Source organism: Sturnira hondurensis, unplaced genomic scaffold (assembly GCF_014824575.4).
Source record: "Sturnira hondurensis isolate 20B ecotype Veracruz unplaced genomic scaffold, ASM1482457v3 Scaffold0012541, whole genome shotgun sequence".
Lineage (NCBI taxonomy): Eukaryota > Metazoa > Chordata > Mammalia > Chiroptera > Phyllostomidae > Sturnira > Sturnira hondurensis.
Window position 1 is genome coordinate 2,020,331 of NW_028085172.1, and position 8,612 is coordinate 2,028,942.

Genomic DNA, 8,612 nt, shown 5'->3' on the forward strand with positions numbered 1-8,612 from the left:
GGATTTAGGAAAAATGTGAGAGTGTTTATTATGACATTGGTATTTTCCTGAATTTCTGCATTCTGTGATGTCAGTTTGACTACACCACTGAGCTGTACATGTTCTATTTTTTCTAACATTACTACCTTTAATTTTATAAGGATATTTGAGTGGGAGGGGCATGGATTTGGGAACAGGCCATATGGAGGATTATGTCTTGACCCTCTCTGTCTCTTAGTAATTATGTAACATTGTTCAAGTCATTAAATATCCACAATTTTACCACTCATAAATGTACATGAAAATCCTGAACTAATAAGGCTAATAGAAACACTGAATGAAAAATGTTGCTTCTGCTCTTGTGCCATGCCTGACACAGAGTGCATGCACAGCAAACCCCAGTGCCCATATTTTTTTCCTAGCTCACAGCTTCTATCCCAGCAGGGGAGGTCCAAAATTTGTGTTGTAATGGAAAACAAGTTCAAGGAGCACATTACTTCTATTTTAATAGTATAAATAGAATAATTATAATGATTACAACTCATGCAAGAAAACAATCTCATCCCCCAGAGAAGAAGAATGTTACACTTAGATGTGTATCCTTCCATATGGTTTGCCACATGGGTATTCACAAAAGTGAGAGCATACTATATGTATATGTATGTATATGTATATTGTATCAATATGTATATTGAGGTTTGAAGGTATGAATTAATCCTTGTTTCCCCATGGGTTCTGAATCAAATGAGGTAAATAAGAAAGGACAATGGGCATGTGCAGACAGTGTCTGCTTTCTCCTGAGCTGGCTTGAAGAACACAGCATGGACCAGAGGGAAAGGGGACCTCCTTGTCCCTGGCCACAGTGGTTGTGGCACTGGGTGAGGGGGTTGCTGACAGACAGCCTCATAAAGACATGGCCCCAGCATCACACCCCTCAGTGCAGAGGCCAAGCACCTAATCCCCAACCCAGCTGCACTCGCCTCATGGATGTGTGTGGCAGACGGAGACAATAGTGTGTACATGGATCCCAGAGCCCGCACCAAGGGCACTGTCTTAGTTGGGACTCCTATAAGAAAATGGTGCAGAGTAACTGATTCATAAAAAAACCTGAAATTTATTTCTCACAGTTCTGGAGAGGTCTATGATCAGGGTCCAAGCATGATTGGGTTTTGGTCAGGGATTTATCCAGGTCACACACAATTCACTTCTCCTCCTCCTGTCCTCACAGAGCACACTAATCCCATTCATGAGGACTCCACCCACATGACCTAATCACCTCCCAAAGACCCCCCACCTCCTGATACCATCACATTGAGGGTTAGGATTTCAAACTTACGAATGAATTTTGGAGGGACACATTCAGTTGATAAGAGGCACATACCTTCAGGAATATTTTCCTATACTTCTTAATTCTGAAGCCAGTCACTTTACTGAGAAGGCCAGAGAGCAAAGAGCCAATTGACTCCTCACCCACCAGCCAGTTTGGAAGAGCTGAGCAAGCAGCTCCCCCCTCTGCTGCAGCAGGGCTACCTGTGATACTGTTTCACTCCCTGTATTTGTCACACACATAGTACAGATATTGTTCCTTATCAACACATATGCCCGCCTGCCAAATCTTTATTAATAACAGTTTTCCACTATATGGATGTACCACAATGGGTATACAAATTTAATAAATCTCCTGTTTTGAACATTTATATTATTCCCTTCTTTTCACAGTTAAAAATGTTGTAAGAACACATTCACTCATAGATTTTCATGAACAAAACTAATTATATTCTTAGAGTGAATTCTTTGGATTGCCAATGGAGAGAGGATACATACCTGTAAGGTTTTTGCTACATTGATTCTACGGTGTATCAAGTCTGCAGCAACATACTGTTAGCACAGCTGCAGGAGTAAGCACCCATTTCCCAGCAATCTGATAAATGCAGAGGGGGCTCAAAGACAATTATAAATATTTTTGTTAATCAAAAACAATGTGTAGGCTGATTCCCATAGCTTATTGGAGGTAGTAGATACTACTGGTAGCCAGGTTTAGTAGAAGTTATAAAATAAGTTACAGTAGACTCAAATTAATAAGAGAATGTAGAGGATGACTTATTGCTGTAGCTTCTCCTCAGTAATGTGCACACTAAATACTAAAGGGAGGAAATAATAGAAGGCAGGATGAGAGAAAAATAAATAACCTCAGTGGCCACCAATGACTATATAGTGCTTATGCTTGATAATATGTGTGGGGTGCTATGCAAGCAATACCTCTAATTCGAAACAACTGTTCTGCACACTAAGAGTTATTATCCCCACCTGGCATTTCAGAAAACAGAACCTCAGAGAGAAAAAGATAATTAATGTCACACAGCTTGGGAGGGACAAGTCTAATTCTTGAATGTAGCTCCACCTGAAGTCAAAGCAAGGAACACTGTTTCTGATACACTGTGGGAAAAGAATCAAAAGTTAGAAGGAAATGGAGTAGTCAGGAAAACAGGAGTTCACATTACTTTTCTTATTTTGTAAGAAAGTGTAGATGAAGAGGTAGATGAGCAGCCCGAGACACCTGTGCTAAGGCTGCGTGGTTGTCAAGGTGCCCTTCCCTGAATGCAACATCTTCCATGTCTCAGGTAGCCCTTCACATGGGGGCCCTGTGAGTCCCTATAACTGTGTCCCCAGGCCAAGTTCTGTCTGTTCCTGGCTGCATCTTTGGTGCCATCCTTCTGGTAGCAGGCCAGGGAAGTACAGATGAAGACAGGCTGGATAAGGCCAGACCTCATTCACACTGTATCTTTTTCACTTAGTTAGTAATTAAAACATGACGCTATCATTTTCTGACATGTTCTACTGACAGTCTTCTCCCAACCTGCTGGTAAGTGCCAGCGAATGGAATGTGTCATCTCTCTCATTAGCCAAGTGTTTATACTAGTTACTCCTGAAAGGGACAGAATTAGAAGAAATCAAGGTACCCTGCAAATATGTCTTTGTTATCCCCATTCATCTTGTAGTTGTTCTCACAATACTGGCTACTTACTACTATGAGCTTCAGGCAGGTCTGTGGCCTTGTGATTCAGAGCAGCTTGAACAGCAATAGTCAACAGACCACAAGTGCTCAGAGGCACCCTGTTGCTAAGGAGCAGGTAGCCACTTGTCCTTAAAGGCAAGGGCTGCCCTGGTTGATCACAGGCCTTTTCTCACTGTCAGCACCTCCTCAGGAATTCTTCCCAAGGTAGAGTTCCTGAAGGCTACAGATTATGGCCATACGAAATAAAACAAAACCCAGATTAGGAAACACTAACACAGAAGACAAAGAAGAAACATTGAGCCAGGAAGATCCTTTAATCACACGACCAATTTACCTTTAACCCACTGTCCCCACTAGAAGGAAGGAAAGATTGAAATGGGATAGGATGGTGATTGCCTCAAAGATCCCAGAATCCAGGTCCCTGCTGGAACAGGGCATTAAAGCCCTGTCTATCCCAGAATCTATTCCATTGTCTCCATGGTGCCTAGAATCCCTTTGTGAGATTTATTTGTTGCATACAAATATTGGATATATCCATCTTTTTCACTCACCACAATGTGTAGTGAAAGTCTGTTTGGGTCCTGGATGGTGTGGCTCAGTGGATTGAGTGCCAGCCTGCAAAGCAAAAGGTCTCTGGTTCAATTCCCAGTTAGAGCACATGCCTGCATTGTGAACCAGGTCCCCTATAGGGATTGTGTAAGAAGTAACCACACATTGATGTTTTTTCTCCCTCTTTCCCCCTCATTCCTCTCTAAAAATAAATAAAAACAATCTTAAAAAAAAAAAGGAAGACTGGGAATACATCTCCCCATGCAGCTCTGAACTCCCTTAGGTGGAGGTAAGAAGTTAATTCTGATACATGGAAAACCACTGGATATTTAGACATACTGATTTTGAAAAATAATATTTGTTGGAAAGCCTAGCCAGAGTTTAATTTGGTTCAGAAAAAAAAAAAAAAACGGAAAAGAACCTTTGCTAAGCAAATCAGTCATGCAAACAAGTTTGCTTGTTTGTCATGAGGGTTGTTCAGGTTCCACAGTAGAATGACTGATGTAGTGCACTTACAGCCCCCATTTCCCTACTGGTCCAAAGTCACTCCCATTCATTTCCTCATGTGGTGCATGAGTGGTTTCCACCTGGAGTTGACTGCTTCACCTAGTTATGTTGAAAGAAAAAGTAAATTCTTTCTTTCTAAAGTATTTTAAAATTGTCAATTTTTTTCTTTTCCTTTAGCTTATGGTAGTTGAGTGAGCAAATATCTAATTGTCTATTGGTTATATATATTAATAGTTGATATATAATTTAGACTGTAAATAAATATATGTATAAATATATGAATAATATTTACATACTGTAGAGTCAATGGTATATGTAGCATGCATTATGTATTGGCATATATACTCATCATATCTGCATGAGTATATACTCTTTGTATTTCCAAATAGATATATAAATGCTTTCATGTGTATAAGCCCGCAGGTCCACTTGTATTATTTGACTTCTAATGTGTACAAAACTAATGATTAAGTTTAGAAATCTAAGTAAGAAATTTTGATACAGAATAGTCAAATTATTCTGATAAAAAATAACACTTCAAGGTTCTCTGGTTATTACTAAACTTAATACACTTTGTCCCCAATAATTGTTCAATTAACTGATAATTACATTTTCTTTCACACAATAAGTATTTATTGATTCTTCATTATGCACCATACACATTTCTGGTTAGGTGGAATAAAACATTGAAGAACAAAGAGTTCCTGCCCACATAGCTGTAGTAGGCAGGAGAGAAATAAACCAAACATACATGTGTATGCACACATACTCACACAAGCATGCACACAAACCACGTTCACATACATACATGAGCATACATCTTCACATACATGTACAGGCATAAACGTATTGACACATAGAATCAGTTTGTGGGAAATGTGAGGCAGAAAAAAATTGAGAAAAAGCAGGGGCCTGAGACTAACCATGGTGGGAGTTCTAATTCAGGTAGGCTTGTAAAAAAAAAAAAAAGGCTCTCTTAGCTGCTAGGGATCACACCGTTGCCACCAGAATGCTGGGTTAAGGGAGGACATGGGGCCTCTGAAATCTGGGTTGGAAGACTCCAGGCTCAGCAAAGACATGGAGGCCATTTTGGCTAGGGAGGAGGGAAAGGAAATAAGGATAATAGAAAAATAAACTCAGGTGTCCAAAGACCAGATCCTGAAAGACCTAGGACTGTGAAATTTATTTAAAGTATGCAGGAAGTTCACCAGAACAAGGGATTTCTCTTTCTCTTCCTATTTGAAATCCAAAAGCTAATGTCTGTTTGTTTATGCCAGGTTTTAACCAGGTATATATTTGCCTAAGCACATAGATATTTTAGATTACTTCCTAGATCGGGCGAAGTGGAAAAATTAAGAGCTTCCTGAGAGCAGAAGCCATGTCACTCGTTCATAGTTCTGACCTCCACAGTATAGCTCAATGTTGGGAGAAAAAGGCTTAGAGCTCACCTCCGATTGCTTATGAATCATGGCTCTACTTTTGTTTTGCTGCTGCTATGGGACTGAATTGAGATCACTTTGGCAGCTTCACCCACCCACTGCAGACCTACCCCCCACCACATCGACACATCTCATAAGTCTCAGTCAGAGAGCTGGAATCCTTGTTCCGTGCAGCGCACTACCCTCAACTATCCGCATGTTTGTTTGTTTTTTTGGCCTCTGTCTCTTCATTATTCCTCCCTTTCCCCATCTCCCACACTTCTTTCCCTCCCTTGTTTCCCCCACTTCCTTCCTCTCCCTCCCCACTTCCTTTCTCTTCATTTCTTCCTTCAACTTCCATCCCCCTTCACTCCATCCTTCATTTCTTTCCCTCCTCCTTTACCTTCCCTCCTATCTCCTCCTTCATTTTTATCCTCCCTTCTTCCCCGCTCCCTTCTCCTCTTCTCTCTCTACCCTTCCTCCTGCCTCCTTCCCCACTCCCTCCTTCCCCTTCCTTCTTTTCTAACTTCCTTCTTTCCATCCTTACACACACACACACACACACACACACACACACACACACAGACAAAAATACATAGGTGGATCTGATCCCAAAGCCCATGGTTCTTTCAGAACACCAAGTTGTCACCATACTACTGAAAAATTTTTGGCACAGGAGCAGCATAATGAAAAACAGAAATGCATGCCATGGCATCTAGAAAACAAAATGCTGGGGCAGCTTATACAATATCTTTAATTAAAAGGTATTTCTACTTTATGTAATTTAAAAGTCTATAAAGAAACTCAGGGCACCAATAATGCATGTTTTTTTATTACCAGCACTGCTGATGATATTGGCTCTCAGCTACCGAGCACTTTTTCTCTGACAGGCATTTAAAGATCATTTCATTTAATCCTCTCAATGATCTTGTGAAGTTTGTATTGTCAGTGTCATTTTATTAATGGAAGGGGAGGTTTTAAGAAGTTAAGCCTTTTGCCCAAGGACTAATAGCTGCTAAATGCTAGAGACTGGTTTCAAATAAATTTTCTCTGGCTTTAACCTTTATCTGCATTCCAAAATAAGGTACAGGAAAAAAAGGAGGGTTCAGATATCTGAAGAAAAGGCTCCTCTTTATTCTGGTCATCAACTGTAGGTAACAAATTGTCTTTCAACTTAATGGTTTCAAATAGGCAACATGGAGCAGATGGACAACTGTCAGAGGAAATGAAGGATATATATGTGTATATATATATATATATATATATATATATATATACACACACACACACACAAACACACACACACACACACACACACAGACAACAGTGTGGTGATAGCCAGAGGAAAAGGTGGGGTGGGTGGTTGTAGGCAAAGTCAGAATGGGGAGATTGAGATGGAAGGAAACTTTGCTTGGGGAAATATTCACAATGCATTGTGCAGATGCTATTTTGTTGAGTTGTATACTTGAATCCTATATGGATTTGTGAACCAATGTCACCCCAATAAAATTAAGAAAAGAAAAATAGGCAACATTCATTTTTTACCTATAAATCTGTAGTGTGGAGAACATCCAGCAGGACATGATCACTGCTATTTCACTCCACCTCACCTAGGCTGGGGCTAGGCCATCTGAAGCCTCCTCTCATTCAGTGTGTGCTGGCTTTGGTCTGGAGTCTTCAGTTGATAGCAACCTCCACTGGACATGTAAACTTTCCATGTGGCTGCTTGACTTCCTCATAACACAGTAACTAGATTTCAGAGACAGAGGTCCCAAGAGAAAGTGTAGGCCAGGTACAGCTGTATTGAATTTTCTTACCTTAAATTGGAAGTCATGTAGTATTACTTCTGCTGTGTTCTAGTTATTACAAGATGGTCACTCAAAGAGAGGGGAACTTTATTCCATATTTTAATGATGTATATGTACAAACATGTTTTAAAATAGCCTTATCTTCTTCCAAATTTTGCACAAATAATCAACTAGCTTAAGAAAATACAGCACATTCAGGGCAGTGGGAGGAATCAACTCCAGGTCAGAACTAATTCATATATTTGAGTCTCCACTTACTTTTTTCAGGGACTATTGTCATCCTTAAACTAATGAGGCTAAAATGTGCTTATAAGAGAGTTATAAGAGTTTACTAAATGTCTTAAAAACATAAAGAGACTATCATATGAATTATTAAGTCAGTGCATTTTACTATATATGAAAGCCAACTTTTCTAATGTCCTAATAGCTCACTCTGGGTGTTTTACTGAGACAATAAAGGCAAACTGTGATGTTGTGGATTTTATAAATAGGAAATATACCTCAGTAGAGCTAAAGATCTAGATATATATCTGAAGAAAATATATACTATTCCACAAATATTCATGGCATGAAAAATGTCTGGCTATGAACAAATTGCTGTTCAGATTATTAAGTACTGCTATAATGAATGTGAGTTTCCCAAAAGTCAATATTCAGATCCTGTATAAAGTAATTTAATTTTTTTCTCACCACTTTATGAAAGAGCATGTTCATTTACTTTATCTTGTGCTTAGGAGAAGAAGAATCCTAGTTTCTAATCTTAAACGACAGTGCAGTGGAAGCAACATGAAAAGAACATGAATTTTTGAATTATAAAAACTGGCTTTAAATTTTCACTTTTTCTACCTAGTAACTAAAATCTTGAACAAGTTAGATGAGCCTTCTGAATCTCTGTTTTCATATCTGTAAAATATAGTGAGATAGGTGCTAAGTCTTGCATATAGTAGACATTCATGGTACATTTGTGTGTGTGTGTTTTTTTTGGGGGGGAGTTGTTGTTGTTTAGCCAGCATTTTATTGCACTTTCCAAAGAACAAGAGAGAAAGGGTCTCCCATAGCTACCAGGAGGCCTGCTCAGAATCCCATGGTATGTTTTGTAAAAGAGTTCAATTTTGGATTTTGTCTCTTGTTGCCCTATGGGCATAGTTACTTCCTACACTGTAGTTCACTTATTTGTAAATGTAGTATTTGCCTACCAAATAGTGCTGTTGAGAGTGTTAGAGTTCCAGCCATGTTTCCTCCCTATGTCTAAACCACTCATCTATCTTTCTCATTGCAGTTACTGGTAGTAATATCTGTGTAGTTTCTTAAAGTCAAATGTAGAGCTCATTTGCT